The sequence below is a fragment of the Apodemus sylvaticus genome, chromosome 4 (genome assembly GCF_947179515.1).
Source record: "Apodemus sylvaticus chromosome 4, mApoSyl1.1, whole genome shotgun sequence".
In the NCBI taxonomy this organism is placed as follows: Eukaryota; Metazoa; Chordata; class Mammalia; order Rodentia; family Muridae; genus Apodemus; species Apodemus sylvaticus.
Window position 1 is genome coordinate 103,753,197 of NC_067475.1, and position 20,434 is coordinate 103,773,630.

The 20,434-nt window shown below is 37.5% G+C and overlaps 1 pseudogene; it reads left to right on the forward strand.

The window, feature by feature from the left end:
• The first annotated feature begins 1,966 nt into the window (after positions 1-1,966).
• LOC127683677 (vomeronasal type-2 receptor 1-like) lies at positions 1,967-18,771 on the forward strand (annotated as a pseudogene).
• Positions 18,772-20,434: the final 1,663 nt, after the last annotated feature.

Here is a 20,434-nt window from a genome sequence, read left to right on the forward strand (position 1 = left end):
CCCTCAACAGAAGAGTGGATGCAAAAAATGTGGTATATCTACACAATGGAGTACTATTCAGCCATTAGAAACAACGAATTCATGAAATTCTTAGGCAAATGGATGGAGCTAGAGAACATCATACTAAGTGAGGTAACCCAGACTCAAAAGATGAATCATGGTATGCACTCACTAATAAGTGGTTATTAACCTAGAAAACTGGAATACCCAAAACATAATCCACACATCAAATGAGATACAAGAAGAAAGGAGGAGCGGTCCCTGGTTCTGGAAAGACTCAGTGAAACAGTACTCGGCAAAACCAGAATGCGGAACTGGGAAGGGGTGGGAGGGAGGACAGGGGAAGAGAAGGGGGCTTACGGGACTTTCGGGGAGTGGGGAGGGCTAGAAAAGGGGAAATCATTTGAAATGTAAATAAATTATATCGAATAAAAAAAATTAAAAAAAAAAGATAGGAGTGTCAGTGCAGGGTGATTTATGAAGGTAAAGTTAGCTTTGGGGAAATGAGCTTGGGGTCCTAGTTCACCAGTGAGTTATAAATAAGAGCCTTTTTGGGGTGGGGAGAGGGGAAACTCTGGAATCAGCAGGAGATGGACTGTGCTTAACTAACAACTAAGAAATCTTACAATGAGGATAAGGTGGAGGTAGTCAATGTGCATCATCGTGAAGTGTAGCCAGGGTGGCTGGTGATCCTAAGGATATCATGTGAAAAACATATGCACATTAGGGTTACAGTAAGAAGAGCGTGTGTAGAAGAATTATTTTTAAAATGAAATGTGATTTCTTTCACTAGTATAATTTTATTTATTATAGAAAGAGACTGAAGGAAAGGCCATCCAGAGACTGCTCCATCTGGGACTCCATCCCATATACAGGCACCAAACCCAGACACTATTGTGGATGTCAAGAAGTACTTGCTGACAGGAGCCTGATATAACTGTCTTTTGGGGGAACTCTGCCACAGCCTGACAGATACAGAGACATATGTTTACAGCCAGCCATTGGACTGAGCATGGGTCCCCAAAGGAAGAGTTAAAGGACTGAAAGAGCTGAAAGGGGTTTGCAACTCCATAGGAAGAACAACAATATCAACCAACCAGAACTCCCAGGATCTAAACCAGCAGCCAAGGAGTACACATGGAGGGACCCATAACTTCAGCTATATATGTAGCAGAGGGTGGTCTTGTCGCTCATCAATGGGAGAAGAGGCCCTTGGTCCTGTGAAGGCTCAATGTCCCAGTGTAGGTAAGTGCAAGAGCAGGTAGGCAGGACTGGGTGGATGGATGGGGGCATACCCTCATAGAAGCAGGAGGAGGAGGAATGGAATAGGGGGTTTCTGGGGGGAAAATCAGGAAAGGGGATAACATTTGAAATGAAAATAAATAAAATATCCAATAAAAAAAAAGAAATAGAAACTATGGTCTCATACTCAATGAGATAATATTAGAGAAATACAATTTTCTGACAGTTTTCCATTCCGTTGTTTCTGTACCTGGAAGACAAAGCTCAACCTGCTGTTGTTTATTTTGATAATTTATGATGAAGCATGGGATGTTTCCTTTTCTTTGGGGTAAAGAAGACCATGGCGTTATTGCCTGCAGTGAGACTTGAAGCTGACAGTGGCAAATAAGATGGGACAGTTTCACAAATTAAAATAAATTTCAAATTTGAACCCGTGATTCTGTCATTATTTACCATTGCAAAGCACACAAGATATCCAAGTGTCTCCACCCAGAGGACTGTTAAGCTCCTATTTCAGATCCACAAACTGTAAGTGATTGTGACATCATAATGTTATTCATAATTACAACATGAAATTATGTAGCAAGGGGTAGCAAGCTGGTCACTGGGTTAGGCACATACACACTAACACTATCAAACTGCTTCCTTAAATGTTGTATAATTTCAACACTTTGATTATCTACAAACTCAAAATTTCATTATCCTCAAAATTATCCATATTAAAATGGCTAGCAGAAAGAAGTACTTGATTCTCCAATTAACTGTATTTTTATGGGTTGAATCGGATGATCAAAATGAAGACCAGAATGTGACATGCAGGTTGCTTCACAAGTTTAATTTGACTGGATATGCAGAGAGTGAAAAACATTCCATGGTTATTGGAGGGCTATTTCCCGTTCACTACAGGACCACCCCAACAAGTGACTGATGAGGAGCCAGAATCAGCCACCTGTGAGGGGTAAGACATTGTTAAATCTCTTGTTTTTCCCACATTAATTTGGTGGCCAGAGATGAGTGGTTAGCATGGAGCCTGGATTCCACTTAAAGTTCTTTGATTCTGGTTTTATCTTACTTCATCTCAGTTTATAGGGGGAATGGTTTTCTATGCTAGGTTCTCAGAAAGTCGCTCTTCAGAGGATTCTCTTGGACCAGCAGCAGCAGTATATAAACGCTTGTTAGGCATGTAAAACCAGGGGTTGCACACCTCATCTGCAGAAGAGAATCTCCACGTGCAGAAGACCTCTGTGCTGTGTGCGAGCACTGAGGTTTGAGAAGCACAGGTGCTGCACAGTGTGCTACAGCTTTACACACTCAAGTTCAAGTGTGCAGTCTGGGAACGCTGCTTTGTGTCTGAGGAAATGTTTGTGATAGGATTCTGACCTGCAGGAAAACTTCTGTCCTTACTGGTGTCTTCTCCAAATTATCATATAAAAATGGGATTCCTAATTCTCAAATATAGCAATTATTGTGAGAAAAATAGTTGGGATAGAACTAATATCTGGGAATATAGAGATAGAGTTATAGGTATTGATAGATATAGGTATAGATATACTACACACAGGGAGAAAGAGATGTTTAGGTATGAATAGAATGGCAGAATTTAATTACAAAAACAATCGGCTACAATTCCATTCCCATCAAAATCCAGCACTTTAAAATTTTTATATCAATTTTTATGTTTTAAAAAAATAAACTCATGATTTTAAATAGGGTGAGTTTAGCACAGGCACTGTTTATATTGGACATTTTACCTAATACAGCCGGCTTTCCCATGATGCTGTTATTATAGCTGTAGATGCATATTTAAATATTTTTCCTATTTCTTACATCATGAATCTATACCAGTCCCTACTCTTTTCCTTTTATACCATTCCATGATCCATATTTGAGTCATTATTGGAAGGAGCAATCTTCAGTATGGTTGCTGACAAAGTGAGGTTTGTAATGAGTCCCTAATTGGCACTTCATCATGTAAAAAAATGCCCATTTTTACAGTGAAGGGCACAAGAAGAAGTAAGCGATTACTGTGATCACAGCAGCGGATCATCACTTAATCATTGCTGTCACCTATCATAATGCCCTACACTAAATTTCCATGATTTGAATTACTTGAATTAGTATCCAGTTTTTACTGGAACTTTGGAAGTTTATTTTCTACAAAAGGTCAGATGGAAAATGCAATAAATACATTTAAGTAATATTGTTATACTCTTTGGATTACAGAGATAGGCCTCAACATTCACCCTCGTTTGTCAGTGAATTACAAAGTAGACTAGGCTAGCCTTGTATTGTAGAATTCATCCACATTCTGCCCTATGGGTGCTGTGATATCAAGTATATGCCACCATACTTAGGTTTTCAAACTTTTCAATATGAATCCTTTGCCTCATAGGAATAATTTTGTGGGGCTTGAGAGATGACTCAATTGTTAAGAGCACTAGCTTCTCTTTCAGAGGACACAGGTTCAATATTCTGTACTCACATGGCAACTCACAACTGTCTGCGATACAGCCATACACACAGGAAAACACCAATGTACATAAAATAAATCAATTATGAAAAAGAACTAATTTTGTATGTCGTATGACAGAAATGATGTACAAACTAGAACTATGTTTTTAAAAATCTAATTTTATCACTATGGTTATTTAGAAATCTGCCTAATTTCTAATACTTATGATTTGAGTGGATATTCATTAGTTTTATGTTTTTTAAATATACTTCTTTAAAATTATTCCATATAATTCATTTTTATCATTAACAGTCCACAGGTCCCCTATTTGTTCCTAGTCTAATTGTTCTTCAAGTAGTTTACACTTTCTCCATGTAGCACAAATTCTCCTGAACAACACTCACTCCATGTAGTGTCCAGAAGCTAGGATGGATCTAATCTAATGTTAATTTCACTGTGTTATCATTTACTATAACAGCAACTGCTTCAGGAATTGGAGAAATTTCATTCTGAAATCAACAGCTTTTGCAAGATACTAGTTTCAGGTGACCATTGGTTAAATTATAGAAAAGAAGATTTATATTATTCTGAAAATACTACAATGAAATGATACAAAGGAGAGACTGTTTTATATCTTGCTTCAGTTAAGGCACACACAAGTTAAATTTATAAAATATTTGAAGAAAAACCTGACATACAGAATGTAATAGTACTGTGAGAATCATAATAGAAACCATTGAATGAAGAAAACTCTCCCTAAACCTCACCTATTTACATTGAGATGTTCTCCTTGTTAGTCTTTAAGGACTCCCCATCTCTTCTATGCAGTTTTCCTCATAGTAAGATACTACTGCCATTTCAGTGCCTATTCTATTCACACTACTCTATCATATATCTAATCAAGGATTTTTAATAATAGAAAATATTCCCACATAGCTGATAAGCCACCACTGGATATCCAGGATTATTCCAGTTTTTCTAATATTGTAGATAACTCAGTTTGGGACAGCAGCCTTTTTCCTTTAGGAAGGACTAATTAATTTTTTAGCTAATTTAAAAGTAGCATTACAAAGCAGATAGATATTTTTCTAACTCTTGTACTGAAATTCTAGCTTACTTTAAAGGATACTACTGTACTTATTCTGAAATATAATGCCATCACTATGAACTTTGAAACTAAGTAACAGGACGGTGAAGCCCTTTGTGTTCAAGTCTCTTTTCTTTTCTGCTTTTCCTTTACTGTGTTACCATCTACAATCTGCCTTCATAACTACTTACCTCTTCAGTCCTTGAATGTTTTTCTAGTTGGGGACTTTTTCCAGTTGTAGTAACTTCTTACTAGCTGTCTGCAGCCTGTCCCCATCTTTCTGTCATCCTGCAAGCTGTTATAGTCTAGGCTGCATGCTCTTTGAATTCCTTTTCTCATATATCTGTTCCCATCACTGTCTCTTTAAAATCTCATTGCTTGATTACTATTCTTTTTCTTAAATTGATCAACATTTTCTAGATTAAAAAAATTGACAAGACCTTCTTTATAGTATACAACACCGGTGGAACTCAACAGCTGCATACTAAATGAAAAGCAAATCTAAACCAAAGCACAAATAAAAAGGACTGGTCTGAGGTGTCTCATTAGGTAGGACCTATTTTAGATTTTCAAGATATGCACAAAACAGTTCAGTGTGTTGGCATTCTACAAACCAAGTTCTCAGAAGGCAAGGATAGGAAGGTCACTAGGGCTTCTTGGCAGGTTGGGCTAGCTATATCAGGACCCAGGATCAATGAGGAATCCTGTCTCAGACAATAAGGTGAAGAGTGACTGCTTGACACTTGTCACTGACTTCTCTTCTCCACACATATCAGACTGTGCACTCATACAGACAGAAAGGAAATGTCCAAATTGTGAATAGTAAATACCTACATTTACATTTAGGTATTTAATTTAAAATACTTATTAAATTAAAGTTATAAAATTATGTAGTATAGTTAGAGAGGATAGCAAGAGAACAGTTACATAACTGCTTTCCGTAATTTTTGTTAAAGGAAGGATAAAATTCAGGAGAAAAAGAGGACTAGACGAGGATGATTTAGTGTTATTTCATGCAGAAGGCTTTGAAACAATATGGTGATGACCTACAGAGGAAGTATTTCCCTTTTAATGGATGCTGATAAAAAATAGGAGACTCATATGCATCTTTTTTTTTTACACGAGAACAGCTAGAAGACAACTTTAGTTAAACATCTCTCAGTAAGATGCATGCTGCAATTGGATCATTGTATACAAAAATCTGTGTGCTGTTTTTAATATCTACTGCCACATGTATTTATTGTATTTAAACTATTTTATCATTATATTTAATGTTCAAAAGAATGTAAGCCAGAATGAGAGAAGAATCATATCCCTAGGGACCTTCAATGAAATGAGAAAGCCTGTTCGAAAGGATACTTAGGTGTGTTTGGTGAAGAGAATTGTGACTAGAAAAATAATTTTTGAAATACCTAGAAATTTAAAATATTTTAATGTGTAAAAGATATATTGATGCCAAAAATGTAAAACAATCCCCAAGACTGAATAATACTAATACTAGAATCTTTAAATTGTCCTGTCATTTATGAAAATTGACAGGTTTTTTTGCTGTTTAGCAAAAAGCTATAATCACTAAACTGAAAATCCCTTCCTGAAAAGCTTCCCATTTCCCTCACCTCCTCAATGCCATTTCCCCCAAACATGGTGGTCAGTGCCTCACAAAAGCTTTTCCTTTCCAGGTTTAACTTCCAGGGTTTCCGCTGGATGAAAACCATGATCCACACATCAAGGAGATTAATGAGAGGAAGGACATTTTGCCCAACCACACTCTGGGCTACCAGATATTTGACACCCGTTTCTCCATCTCCAAAACAGTGGAGTCATCTTTCATGTTTCTTACAGGACAGGAAGAATACAAGCCCTATTTTAGAAACAGCTCTGGAAAATATCTAGCAGGAATTATTGGAGCAGTTGCTTCTTCAAAATAATTGCCAGTTTCTTCTTCAAGAATTATGGAGTTGAATTACTTGCCTTGGGTATTTTGGAATTGTGTGCTATGTACTTGGAAAGAAATACAAACACTGTGCTGGGAGGGGTGGCACAGGCCTTTAGTACAGGATCATGGGAGGTAGAAGAAGGTGGATCTCTATGTGTTCAAGGCCAGCCTGGTCTATGCAGTAGGTTCTAAGATAGTCAGGGCTGTTGCACAGAGAAATCCTGTCTCAAAAAACTCAAAAGGAAAAAAAGAGAAAAGTATTACAAATAACACTGAGGTTCGGAGATTCTGATTTAAGCTACAGAGATAAGATAGAATGAGACTGGATTCTCCCAGTTACTCTGTTCAACCAAGCCCTAGCAGTACACACCACGGCCTATTTAGAGTTTGCTTGAGATTGTTCAATCTCCTGGAGTATCCTGAGTGCCTGAATGACCCGTGATGCAATGATGTGGATATTAGCATCCCACCAGTCAATGTGCTCCTTGAACTGTGTGGAGCATAGCAGAGGTCATCCATAAATACTTGGTGACCGACTGGTGCCTGGAATAAGGCACAGGTTTTTCTTCGAGTATCTGCTGATGCTTGTGAGTCATGTGCAAATGCATCACACTGATCCCCATTGTAGGGCCTGGGAATGTCACATTAGGCGACATTAAAAGATCTAGAAGTATTCCAATGGCTGTGTCACTAAAGTGTTAAAGTGTTTTAATAGGAATGGTGAGCAAAGTTATTGATGATGCTGGCTTATAGGAATATTTCACTCATTTTTCCTTCCTCTGTCTTCCACTCCTTACTTTCATCTTTTTCCTTTTTCATTCTCTGTCCTTTCTTCTTTGTTCTTTCTTTCTTTCTTTCTTTCTTTCTTTCTTTCTTTCTTTCTTTCTTTCTTTCTTTCTTTCTTTCTTTCTTTCTTTCTTTCTTTCTTTCTTTTTTCTGCCTTCTTCCTTCCTTCCTCTCTTTCCCTTTCTCTTGTGATACTAGGGATAAAAGTTTACATTAAAAAGTGTTTCTGGTAACTTTTGTTGGAAAACAGTGTCCATTTATCATCTCTCTCAAGTCTTAGGACGTACAAACTCAGAAGATTGGTGGCAAAAGAAAATTTAAAGAGAGATGAAAGAACAGTGCAGAAGTAGAGGTGAGACCAGGAGAGCACACAGGAGACTAATGCTCCTGAGCAGATTGGAACTTGAACTCAGTTCATTATCTCTGCACATAAGATGCTAAATCTGATGAAGAGTCTGGATATCCTGACTCAGGGAATACACTAATGTCCAGCAGGATGAAGGGGAATATAAGTTACCTTCTGACACTGCTGTGGTCTCACCTGTGAAAACTAGTGATATTGAGTGTCTTCATCTTAACAAATGGCAACCCTGATGCTTTTGTGTTGAAAGAGTAACCAAAGTGTTGTCAAATAGTCCCAATCTCCAACAAGTAGAACATCCAGTAGAAAATCATTGTCTACAGAAGGATGTGAGGGCCATCGTTTCCAATATTTTGAATATGTCATTTAAAATTTGACTCCTGCTTCCTACTATCTATAAATATTTTCAATTTTAGGTGGGATATACTTCTTCCTCCTCAATTCTTAGTGACCGTTTCTGGTTTCCAACTTTTCATCACATGATACCCAGTGATAAGATCCAGTCTGAGGCCATGGTGAATCTTACACTTTGGTTGGGTCTGGGTAAATGCTATTGCAGTTGATGATGATTATGGAAAATATGGAGTAAAATCCTTTAAGAAAAAAAATGAAGAGTGCCAACCTCTGTGTTGCTTTCTCCAAAACCATTCGAAAAGTCTACTCCAATGAGAAAATGCAAGTAGCTGTTGATGCAGTAAAGAGTTCCACTGCCAAAGTCATTGTGCTTTATTCAACTGACATTGACCTCAGCCCCTTTGTACTGGAAGTGATTCATCATAACATAACTGACAAGACATGGATAGCCAGCGAAGCCTGGATTACCTCAGCTCTCATTGCAAAGCCTGAATAGTTTCCCTATTTTGGTGGAACCATTGGATTTGCAGTACCAAGAAGTGTTATACCAGGACTAAAAGAATTTTTTTATAATGTACACCCTAGCAAGGCTCCAAATGATACCTTGACCATTGAATTCTGGCAAACTGCTTTTAACTGTACCTGGCCCAACAGCAGTGTGCCTTACAATGTGGACCACAGAGTGAATATGACTGGTAAAGAAGACAGATTGTACGACATGTCTGATCAGCTCTGCACTGGACAGGAGAAGCTGGAAGATCTGAAAAATACCTATCTGGATACATCTCAGCTAAGAATCACAAACAATGTCAAACAAGCTGTGTATCTAATGGCTCATGCCCTGAAAGCAGATGTGATGAAATGCAACCAGACATAGAATGCTCACAAATACCTGTCTATGACCGCTTTGATGTAAGTCATTTGACCCTATGAGATAGCATGAGATAAAATCAGGGTTTTACTGCCAAGTTCACTGAAACTGCTGATTTGCTTCCATATAATTTTGTATCATCAACACTTGCCTTGATGACTTGATTGTTCATTTTAAGTGCTCATTTGTTACCAAATTATTAGGTCTGTTAATGATAACAGACCCCCCCTCTCTCTCTCACACACACACAACGCCTTTTAAAAATAGTCTTTTAAAAGCAGTTCACGAAAAAACGAAAATGTAAATTATCTAGGAGTAAAGCTTGAGGTAGTGACTCTGGTTACTTCCTTTGGTCTGTTTCCTGTATACAATTAACAACTTGCAATCTAAAATAACTACTTGGGTTCCAAAACTTCATGTTAAGCAAAGACATATGTGTCTCCAGTTTAGAATGAGTTGTGGACATTATATATAATTTCCCTTAGACTCAAGAACTTTTATCTTAACCATTGTTCTTATGTATCTTGAAGGAAATACTAGAGAATAAGTTATTCATACAATACAGTAAGAGGCAAACAAAAGGATGTATGACAAGAGCTAAAAATTGTAGGGCTTACCTTAGAAATTCACATTCACAGTTCTCATCCCTTACCTACTGCCAAACAATTTAAATGTTGGTACCCAGTAACCTGAGCCATCTTGCCGAGAGTGGTCTCACTTAAGATGACCTGCTTACTTCTGTCCTTACCTTCTTCTTACTGGAAATATACAACTTGAACATTCCTGCTCTTGCCCTGTTGGCCCTGCAGTAAGTCCCCCTTGCCTGATCATCATTACCTTACTCTTCTATAACACGGTGTCAATTTAACTGAGACCACAGTAGCTGGGCCCATTGCATTTCCATTTCATGTTCATGTTGGCCCACACATTTCATGTTAGCTGTACCTACTTTCCCAGTAACACAATTCACAAACCCCACCCCTTACTATCCAGTCTGTGACTATTCTTTTTTAAAAAATGTCTTTCTGATCATTGATATCTCATTTGAAAGTTATATTTTATTTTATGTGTGTGTTTGCCTTTGTGCATTTATGTGCACCACATGAAATGTGACAGAGGGCAGAAGAGGAAGCTCAAATTCTCTGAAACTAGAGTAAAAGTTTCATTCACCATGTGGGTGCTGGGAATCAAATCTGGGTTCTCAGCATAAGCAACTTAAATCACTTATCCATTCCTCCAGTCCCTTATCCTCATAATTTTAATCAGCGTTAGTCAGGTCTTTTTACACCGATTTTCAATTTAGGCTTATCTAATTTTTATCCTGGTTTGATTGAACATATATATTGTTTGAAAACAATAACATATTTGCAACCCCATTAGCAGTGGAGGAGTGTTCCTCTTTCTCCACATCCTCGCCAACACCAACATCACACTAAGTCAGGTAACCCAGTCTCAAAAGATCAATCATGGTATCCACTAATAAGTGGATATTAACCTAGAAAACTGGAATACCCAAAACATAATCCACACATCAAATGAGGTACAAGAAGAACGGAGGAGTGGCCCCTTGTTCTAGAAAGACTCAGTGAAGCAGTATAGGGCAAAACCAGAACAGGGAAGTGGGAAGGGGTGGGTGGGAGAACAGGGGGAGGGAAGGGGGCTTATGTGACTTTCGGGGAGTGGGGGACTGGAAAAGGGGAAATCATTTGAAATGTAAATAAAAAATATATCGAATAAAAAAAAGAAAACAATAACAGAAATGGTCCTGTGTCTTTTTTAGATTTATTTTATTTTATGTATTTAAATGTTTTTTCTGCTTGTATGTATGTGTATCTCATGCATGCCTGGTGTCAACAGAAGTCAGAAAAGGGCATTGGATCCCTTGAGATGGTGGGTGTAGCCAATTATGGGTCTCAGAATCAAATATCATTGTCTGGATAATCAGCAAATGCTATAAATATCTGAGCATTTACTCCAGCCTTCTGTCCAGCCTTGTTGTTTATCAGGGTCAAATGATACAATTGTCATTATTACTGTTAAATGATGCCACCATTTTTCTTATTAGAAAGTACTATGTTTCCTTATAAACTAATAATTTTCTTGTAGTAGTCACTCATACCTTCTATCCATTTTTATCTGCCACTCATGTGACTCATGCTTTCTATCCTAACTGAGACACTATTGCCATCTTCTCATTCTATCCATATGTTATCTGGATTTCAACTCTTCTTCTACCAATTCCAGATACCAGGAAACTCCAGGAAAATTTTCTTCTATGTGTGTCAGTCAATAATTTTTATTTATTTGCTTCCAAAAGCTCACAGTTTGACTGTTCTGAGCCGAATTTGAGAAGGTGATTGTTCAGCTTACTGACATCCCCTCTATCATTTCTAAGAAATTCCTATTTTTGAATTCTCTGAATATTATAGCTCCAATTTTTTACTTTGTCTAGCCCAGCTTCAAAGTCAGCTATATCTGTAGGGTGTCCAATTTCCAGTTTTAGAAATCATGCAGGATCTGAATACAAAAGATGCTATTTAGAGTTCTATTGTCAGCTTTACCCACCCTATCACCTCGGAATGGGAAATCTCAATTGAAGAATTTCCTAGATCAGATTGTCTCATGTCTATAAGAGCTTGTCATGATTAATGACTGATGTAGGAGGGCTCAGACCACTTTGAGTGGCACCATCTCTAGGCTGGTGGGACTGGACTTTATAAGAAAGATAGCTTATCATAAATGCTAGAGAGTAAGCTAATAAGCAACATTTCTTTGTGGTTAAGCCTGCATGTTCTTAACCTGATTTCCATACTGACTATAGATTAAGATCTGGAAATGTAAACCAAATAACTCTTTATTTCCCCAAGATTGCTTTTGGTCATGGTATTTGTCACAGCAACAGAACAAGACTAGAACAACAGATATGCTCACTTGTACTAAGAAAGCTGTAATTAATACACAATGATGAATTAAATACCCTTTTAATGTCAAAAATATGATTTTACTATAAGTCCTTTGAATACTTCTGTCATGATAAAGAATACTCTTGAATACTGAATAATGATCCTATAGCTTATCTTACCACTGAAACACTAACTTTAAATTTGCTCAATGAGACAATTGTTGCAGGTGAAAGGCTTTAAAGATAGAGTAGGGACCACATAGTGTCTACATTAATGTCAGTTGTTCATATCAAAGGTTGTTCTTCTCCATATAGCACTGTATGTCAACAAGTTAAAACAATTTAAGTCCTTATAGTAGAAAATAACATATAAACAAGAAAGTCTTGAAAATGTATAAATATAAAGTTTTTAAAAGAAGCAAAAATGAATACACAGTCTTATGTTTCAAGCTTATTCTACCAATAGACAAGGCTAGAAGACCTTTGAAATTCTGTTATTTACTTGAACATTTCTAATGTCCTTTGCCTTTTTTGTCTTCTTATTTTACTTCTGCTTCTTCTCCTCCTTTTCCTCCTGATCCAAGTTTACACTGTGCGCCTTGTATCAGTTTGAGATTAGACACATGTCTAATACCCAATTGGCATTTCTAAATTCTTGAGAAATATATAATGGTAGAGAACTGTGTTCTACTATCCTAAAATGAGTAGCGAGTGAAACTATAAGAAGGCTGATCTTTGTAAGTCTTTGACCATTTAATTGCTTGACTCTTTTTGACAAGGGAAGTAAAAAGAATATTTCACGGACTTGACAATAAAAGTTAAATTTTCATGATTTCTGGCACAGATTTTCATTATAGTAGAGAAGAAGAGATAGAAAAAGAGACTGAAGAAAATTAAGATGCCAGGTGAAAAAAAAAAGTAGTCCAGGAATGAACGGTGATTGAAACACTTTCTTGGTATATTCAATTAGTATGTTCTTTAAGGTATATATCCTTAATCCCCATGACAAAGATTTGGAAGAATAATTGTCTTCTCTTTGCACACCTGTCAAATAATCCACGTTAACTGTGTGCCTTGCTTGTGGTCTGTAGGGAGCTGCTTGCTACCCTGCCCTTAAAATGGCCCGGGTTTCTGCTTTCTGCCTTCTTGCTGGTGGGCTCCCCGTCGTAAACAACTCCTTATTTGGGTGAAGCCTGTTGAGTCTTGCGCCTTCTGCGTGGATACAGCCTATCAGAAATGCCCACTTGGCTAAGCCTGATTGGCTGGCTATTAGTATTTAAGGGCTTGGCTTATTCTCTCCAGGGTCAGAAGAAGCTTGTAGAGGGATCCTGAGTAAACTGCTTGAAGAAGATCTTCCTGTGTTGTGTCATTCCTTGCCGGCGAGGGTGGTCGCGACAGTGGTCATAATATTTAACATAATCAAGAGACTCCAGATCTTTAGACTCAACCATATAGGCTCTTTTGACCAGCTTCTGCTTTTTTTCTGTTTTGTGAAGGGCTTGTGACCACACTACATCCTTTGGATGAGAAATCCAAGTGCATCAGGTAGTGTAGATGAAGATGAAGGACATGTTCAGTGTGATGGATTATGTTTATGGAAAAGAAAAATCCTCTTACCTACCTAAAGTTAATAAGGTAAAGTATGAGTTAGACAAAGGTTTTCTTATGGGACTCTTCTCAATATCATTAATTCTATGTATTTTTCCTCATTAATTAATGTATTTACTTTGTAACTTGATCACAGCCCTCTTCTGTCTTTTCCTCCTAGTCTCGTCTCCTTTTCTTTAGAAAATAAGGAACCCAGACTTGCATACCAACCTACCTGTTACATCATGTCGAAGCAGGAATAAGTGCATTCTCCCACTGAGCTCAAACATGGCAGCCTAGTTTAGGAAAGGATCCCGTGGCAGGCAACAGAATTAGAGATAGCATCCACTTGATTTGTTAGGGGACACACATGAAGAACAAGCTACACACCTGATACTTATGTGTAGTGGGGCTAGGTCTTTGGTTGGTGTTTCAATCTCTGTGATGCCCTGGGGGCCAAGGTTAGCTGACTCTGTAGGTCTTTTTATAGTGTCTTCCATCTCTCTGACTCTTTCAACCCTTTCCTGCACTCTTCCACAAGACTCCTGGAGCTCTATTTCCTGTTTGTCTGTGGATCATTGTATCTCTTTCCACGGCTGCTGGATGAAGCCTCTCAGAACAGTTCTGCTAGGTTCCCATCTGCAAAAATGACAGAGTATCATTAATAGTGTCAGGGACTGGCTCTCTCTTACAGTGTGGACCTCAGGTTGGGCCAGTTGTTGGTTGCCCATTTCTTGGGTCTCTTCTCCATTCTTGCACTTCTTGTAGGCAGGAGAAATTTTGGGTGGAAAGTTTTGTGTGTGAGTTGCTGGCACCCTTCCTCCACTGGAAGCTCTACCTGACTACTAGAGTCTGGAAGGGGTCTAAGCTTGGGTCATCTGCGTAGACTCCTGGAAGCCTGCCCTTTCCCAGAGATGCCCCCAACTGATTTCCATTCTCTCTCAACCTTCTCTCCTCCCCACTCCTGATCATGATCCCTGTTCTCCTCACTACCCTCTCCTACTCAGTTCATTCCCTCCAATTATTTCAGTTGTCTGTTTTATTTCCCCTTCTGAGTGAGATTCAAGCATCTTCTCTTTGGTTTTCCTTGATATTTAGCATTGTTGGGTTTGCACATTGTAACCTGGTAATACTTTAATACTTTAATACTTTAATACTGTAATACTTTAATACTGTAATACTTTAATGTTATCATCCACTTTTTAGTGAGTACATACCGCGCATGTCTCTTTGTATCTGGATTTGTGGATATATAGTTTGGAATGCAGAGGCATACTCTCAAGGCCATTTCCTGATAATCTTTTATAGTCCAGCTAAAGTGGACTCATTGTGAAAAATGAAAAATTTCTAATTTATGTCAATCATCCATTACCTCCCCTATGCCCTTTCAACATTCTTTCTACAATAGCAACTTTTATGTGACAAAACTTTTCCTGTGGAAATTTCAACATACACACCTACTTACCCTAGATAGGGAGCCCAAAACAGGCCACAGTTCAGATAACACCATAGTCCAATTTAGTGAACCACTAAATTTTATTGGGGATAATTAAAGGAATATTGGTGAGGGCTTACTTACAGGAGCAGAAATGACTCTAAGACAGATGCCTCACCAAGGCCCACCCGAGGTGGGTGGCAGCATACAAAAACTAGGAATCTGGAACACAGCCTTTGGGTAGCTCAAAAGTGTGTCTTTCCCAAGTTGGTCTAAATAACTTCCAGGCTCCTCAGCAGGTTTCTGTTTCTCCCTAGCAGGTGGATGGGTCTCAAGAATCTTCCTGACTTGTCTTGTCTGAGTCTTCCATAGTTTGAAAAGGACTCTTAGCTTTTCTTGCTTACTATGTCAGTGAGCAACCTAATGAATCTGGTCAGTTTCAGGGACTTCCTGTTGTGTTGCTATTTTGAGTTATTTACCCTACTGCTTAAAACACTATCCTGAAAGGATAAAATGTTTCAATTTGGGACAAAAAAAACTATAACACAATAGCAACATAAACTCTAATGAATTTAAATTTTAGTACCTGATTGTCCCTACTCTACTAAACTGAAATTTTCAAAAGAAAGTAATAGTTGTGGAACTCTATATCTTTTCAAAGGGAAAGTTGAATAAGGGGTAAGGATAATTAAAATATTCTAAATATTCTCCTGTCTCTTGATATGGATATATTATACTGTTAAACCTTAGCATAAGCTTAATATAAGTCTAACAAAAGCATACAACTTTAATCCAGTGGCCAAAGTTAAGAAAAAATAGGTAAAACTGAATTACACAAGTTATTTAATCCAGTGTGTCTAAAATTCTATTTATTCTGTTATCATAATTTCATGTGTTGTTATGATATAATAATGTGAAAGTATTAGTCAGATAGTGTCCATTCCTTAACACCTTTTTGTTTTGTTTTGTTTTGTTTTTCAAGACAGGGTTTCTCTGTATAGCCCTGCCTGTCTTGGAACTCACTCTGTAGACCAGTCTGGCCTCAAACTCAGTAATCCACCTGCCTCTGCCTCCCAAGTGCTGGGATTAAAGGCATGCACCCTCACTGCCTGGCCCTTTAACATCTTTATATTCCATACAGAGCATCTCAATTTATCTAACCAAGTTTTATGCTTGGATTGACATCTATGCCAAATAGATATCAAAGTGGTTAACAAAAACTGGCGGTGGGCAAAAAAATTACTATGAATTAATTACATATGAGCTACAATCTACTTGCTTTATAAATACTTTCTAAGTACTTAAATACTTAGAAATTAAATACAAGTTGTTCTTCAGTTTTCCTTTTTTCTTCTTCTTCCTTATTAGCTATTGAAATACATTAAGGATATGGAATTTACTACCCATGATGGAAGCAAAATAGACCTTGATAGAAGTGGGGACATAAAAAGTGGATATTATATTCTCAACTAGCAAATGGACGATGATAGAGAAATTGCCTTTGTCAAGGTTGGAGAATACAAATTCACAAGTACAACATATAAACTTGTTCTTCCAAAGAACTCAGCATTATTTTGGAAGACTGAATCTTCAAGGGTTAGTTGGTTTGACATATTATATATATATATAAAGTCGAGAGAGAGAGAGAGAAGGGTTAGTTGGTTTGACATATTTTATATATATATAAAGTCGAGAGAGAGAGAGAGAGAGAGAGAGAGAGAGAGAGAGAGAGAGAGAGAGGAGAAATGTATTTTTTCAGGCACTAAAAAATTGCAGCACACCTAAAGTTTTTGCTATATTTGAAACCAATTTTTTAGAGTAGCATAAGTTTTCTCATGTTGTTTATTTCAAATTTAGAGAATTTATATTATAACAAAATACATGAGAACTTTAATATAATTTAGTGTAGTGTATTGATATTTTGAAAATATTTCAGTAGATCAGTTTTATTTTTGTCTTCTGTATTAAAGTTGGGGTTATAGTTTTCATGGTTTTTGCATTTTAATTACTTAATAAGCATTTATTCAATCTATTAGTTTCCTTAAATTTTTATGATTTTTTTTACATCCCAACTACAGTTACACTCCACCCTGTCCTCAACCCCATCCCCCACCTCACATCTACCCCAACTCCATAAACTCCTTCCTTTCTATTCTGAAAAGGACAGGCCTCCCATGGATATCAATCAAACATAAGAAATCAAGACTAAGCACCTCCCCTGTTTTAAGGCTCTATAATGCAACCAATCCAGTATTAGGAAAAGGGTCTCAAGAGGTAACAAACTGAAGATGCTGAAGGGGCTTGCAACCAACCAACCAGACACCTCAAAGCTTCCAGGGACTAAACCACCAACCAAAGAGTACACATGGAGGGACTGATGGCTCCAGCTTGTTATATAGCAGAGGATGACGTTCTTTTTTTTTTTTTTTTACTCGATATATTTTTTATTTACATTTCAAATGATTTCCCCTTTTCTAGACCCCCACTCCCCGAAAGTCCCATCCGATCCCTTCCCTCCCCCTGTTTTCCCACCCAACCCTTCCCACTTCCCTGTTCTGGTTTTGCCCTATACTGCTTCACTGAGTCTTTCCAGAACAAGGGGCCACTCCTCCGTTTTTCTTGTACCTCATTTGATATGTGGATTATGTTTTGGGTATTCTAGTTTTCTAGGTTAATATCCACTTATTAGTGAGTGCATACCATGATTCATTTTTTGAGTCTGGGTTACCTCACTTAGTATGATGTTCTCTATCTCCATCCATTTGCCTAAGAATTTCATGAATTCATTGTTTCTAATGGCTGAATAGTACTCCATTGTGTATATATACCACATTTTTTGCATCCATTCTTCTGTTGAGGGATACCTGGGTTCTTTCCAGCTTCTGGCTATTATAAATAGGTTTGCTATGAACATAGTGGAGCATGTATCTAAGAGATGTCTGGTGTTCAGATTAATTGAGACCACTGGTCCTCCTACAGACTTGCTCTCCCCCTCAGCTTCTTCCAGCTTTCTTCTAATTCAACCACAGGGACCAGCAGTTTCTGTCCATTGGTTGGGTGCAAATATCTGCCTCTGACTCTTTCAGCTGCTTGTTGGCTCTTTTCAGAGGGCACTTGTGATAGGTGGTCCCTTTTTGTGAGGGCTCCATAGTCTCAGTAATAGTGTGAGGTCTTGGGATCTCCCCTTGAGCTGGATCCCACTTGGGACCTGTTGCAGGACCTTCTTTTCCTCAGGTTCTTCTCCACTTTTGTCCCTGCAGTTTTTCAGACAGGAACAATTATGCTTTATTCTCTCTCCCAAGTGGGACTGAGGCATCCTCACTTGGACTCTTCAGCTTGTTAACCTTTTTGAGTTCTGTGGATTGTATCCTGGACAGCTCATTTCCCAATCTTACAAAAGGCTTCCCACACATGTGAGCAAGCCTAAGACCCTTCTACAGATCACTTTGTGACCCAGAAAGAGGAAAGGGTTTATAGCAATATAGCAAACATTTCCACAAAGTTAAGGTTTTGCTAATTTCCATTGTTGGAAGGCATTTGGGTCCTTCAACACAGCTGTTGTGTCAATAATACACATACTCTGGACTTCACTGACTCTCCATGAAGGCCTAGGAAGATCAAGGATAACAGAGGTTCTTCTCAAATCTAAAATGTCTTCAGAATTGGATACCTTACAGGGAAAATTGGATAGAGATACTCAGCCCAAGTTCACATTGAAAACTGTCATTCTACTAGAAATGAAAATGAAGGGTGCATGAAATGGAAGTTGGAGGATGTGTTGTTTCTGAATTTCATTGACTGTAAAATATTAAATTATTTCAACATTCATCTTAAGGTTGTTTACATTTTAATTCACTCAAATGTCTACTTGAAGCACTTACCCCTTAGGCAATTTCACAATACCCCCCCCCACACACACACACACACTCTACCTATGTGTACAGGTATTGGATAGATTGTGGCAAACAGAGCCTAGAGGAAAGTTTCAAATTTTTCTCAGAAGGATGAATGCAGAGCAGTGACTTTTGTAAATAGAAATACACACACACACACACACACACACACACATACATATATATATATATATATGTATGTATAAATATATTATCTTATTATAATATATGTTTTAAACATATTTTATATTAGTTATTATTTGTTATCTCTTACTAAAATTACTTCATAAGTTAAAATATATTACCAGTGCATGTATATGGAGAGAACATAGTATACTTAATGTGGTATTATCCAAGTTTGGTGGAATATTGGATTTCCTGTGAATTTTATTTTAAACTGCACACTGGTTGTGAGATTCACTAATATATTGGGTTTTTCCTGAGCTGCCCAGTGCTGGGGTAATTTGTTATTTCAAGTTAATTTTCTTGCTATTATTTACCATACATCATCTGTATCAACTTTTAAATATCTAACTCTGTGGAGTCACTGTATTCCTATTGCATTTCTGTTGCATTAATACACTAGATACTTCTCTCATATAAAATATATAAAAGAAAATCAATTTCTTCTCTAGAAGATTTTCAATCATTGTTATTTTTGAACAATGGAGGAAATGCCTCTAGAAATGCATGTGTCTGGCACAAGAAAAAAATTATCAAGCCATCAGGAACCCTGCTTTCTCTTCTTTAAGGAAACATCATGGGAAGAACAGCATTCAAAATGTGCTTTCAGAAGCATCCTATAAAAAAATCAAAAACATACTTAGAAATTACGTATAAAGCTGCATATGATTTGGGAGTTGTGTCATGGGTATTGTGAGTAAATACAATGTGTGTTCTTTTGTATCTGGGTTACTTCAGGATGATATTTTATAGTTTCATCCATTTGCCTGTGAATTTCATGAAGTCATTTTTTAATGACTGAGTAGTATACCATTATGCAACTATAACACAATTTTTTTTATCCATTCCTCCGTTGAGAGACATCTGGGGTGTTTCCAGCTTCTGGCTATTATACATAAGGCTGCATTAAACATAGTGGAGCATGTGTCCTTGTTTTGTGTTAGAGCATCTTTTGGGTATATGTCCAGCAGTGGTATAGCTGGGTATTTAGGTAGAACTATTTCCATTTTTCTGAGGAACCCTCAAATTGATTTCCAAAGTGGTTTTACCAGCTTGCAGTCCCACCAGCAATGGAGGAATGTTCCTCTTTCTCCACATCCTCACTAGCATCTGCTGTCTCCTGAGTTTTTGATCTTAGCCATTCTGATTGGTGTGAGGTGGAATCTTAGGATCATTTGATTTGCATTTCTCTGATGACTAAGGATGTTGAACATTATTTAGGTGCTTCTCAGTCATTTGAGGTTCCTCGTTTGAGAATTCTTTGTTTAGCTCTGTATCCCATTTTTTAAATAGGGTTACTTGTTTCTTTGGAATCCAAGTTCTTGACTTCTTTATATATATTGAA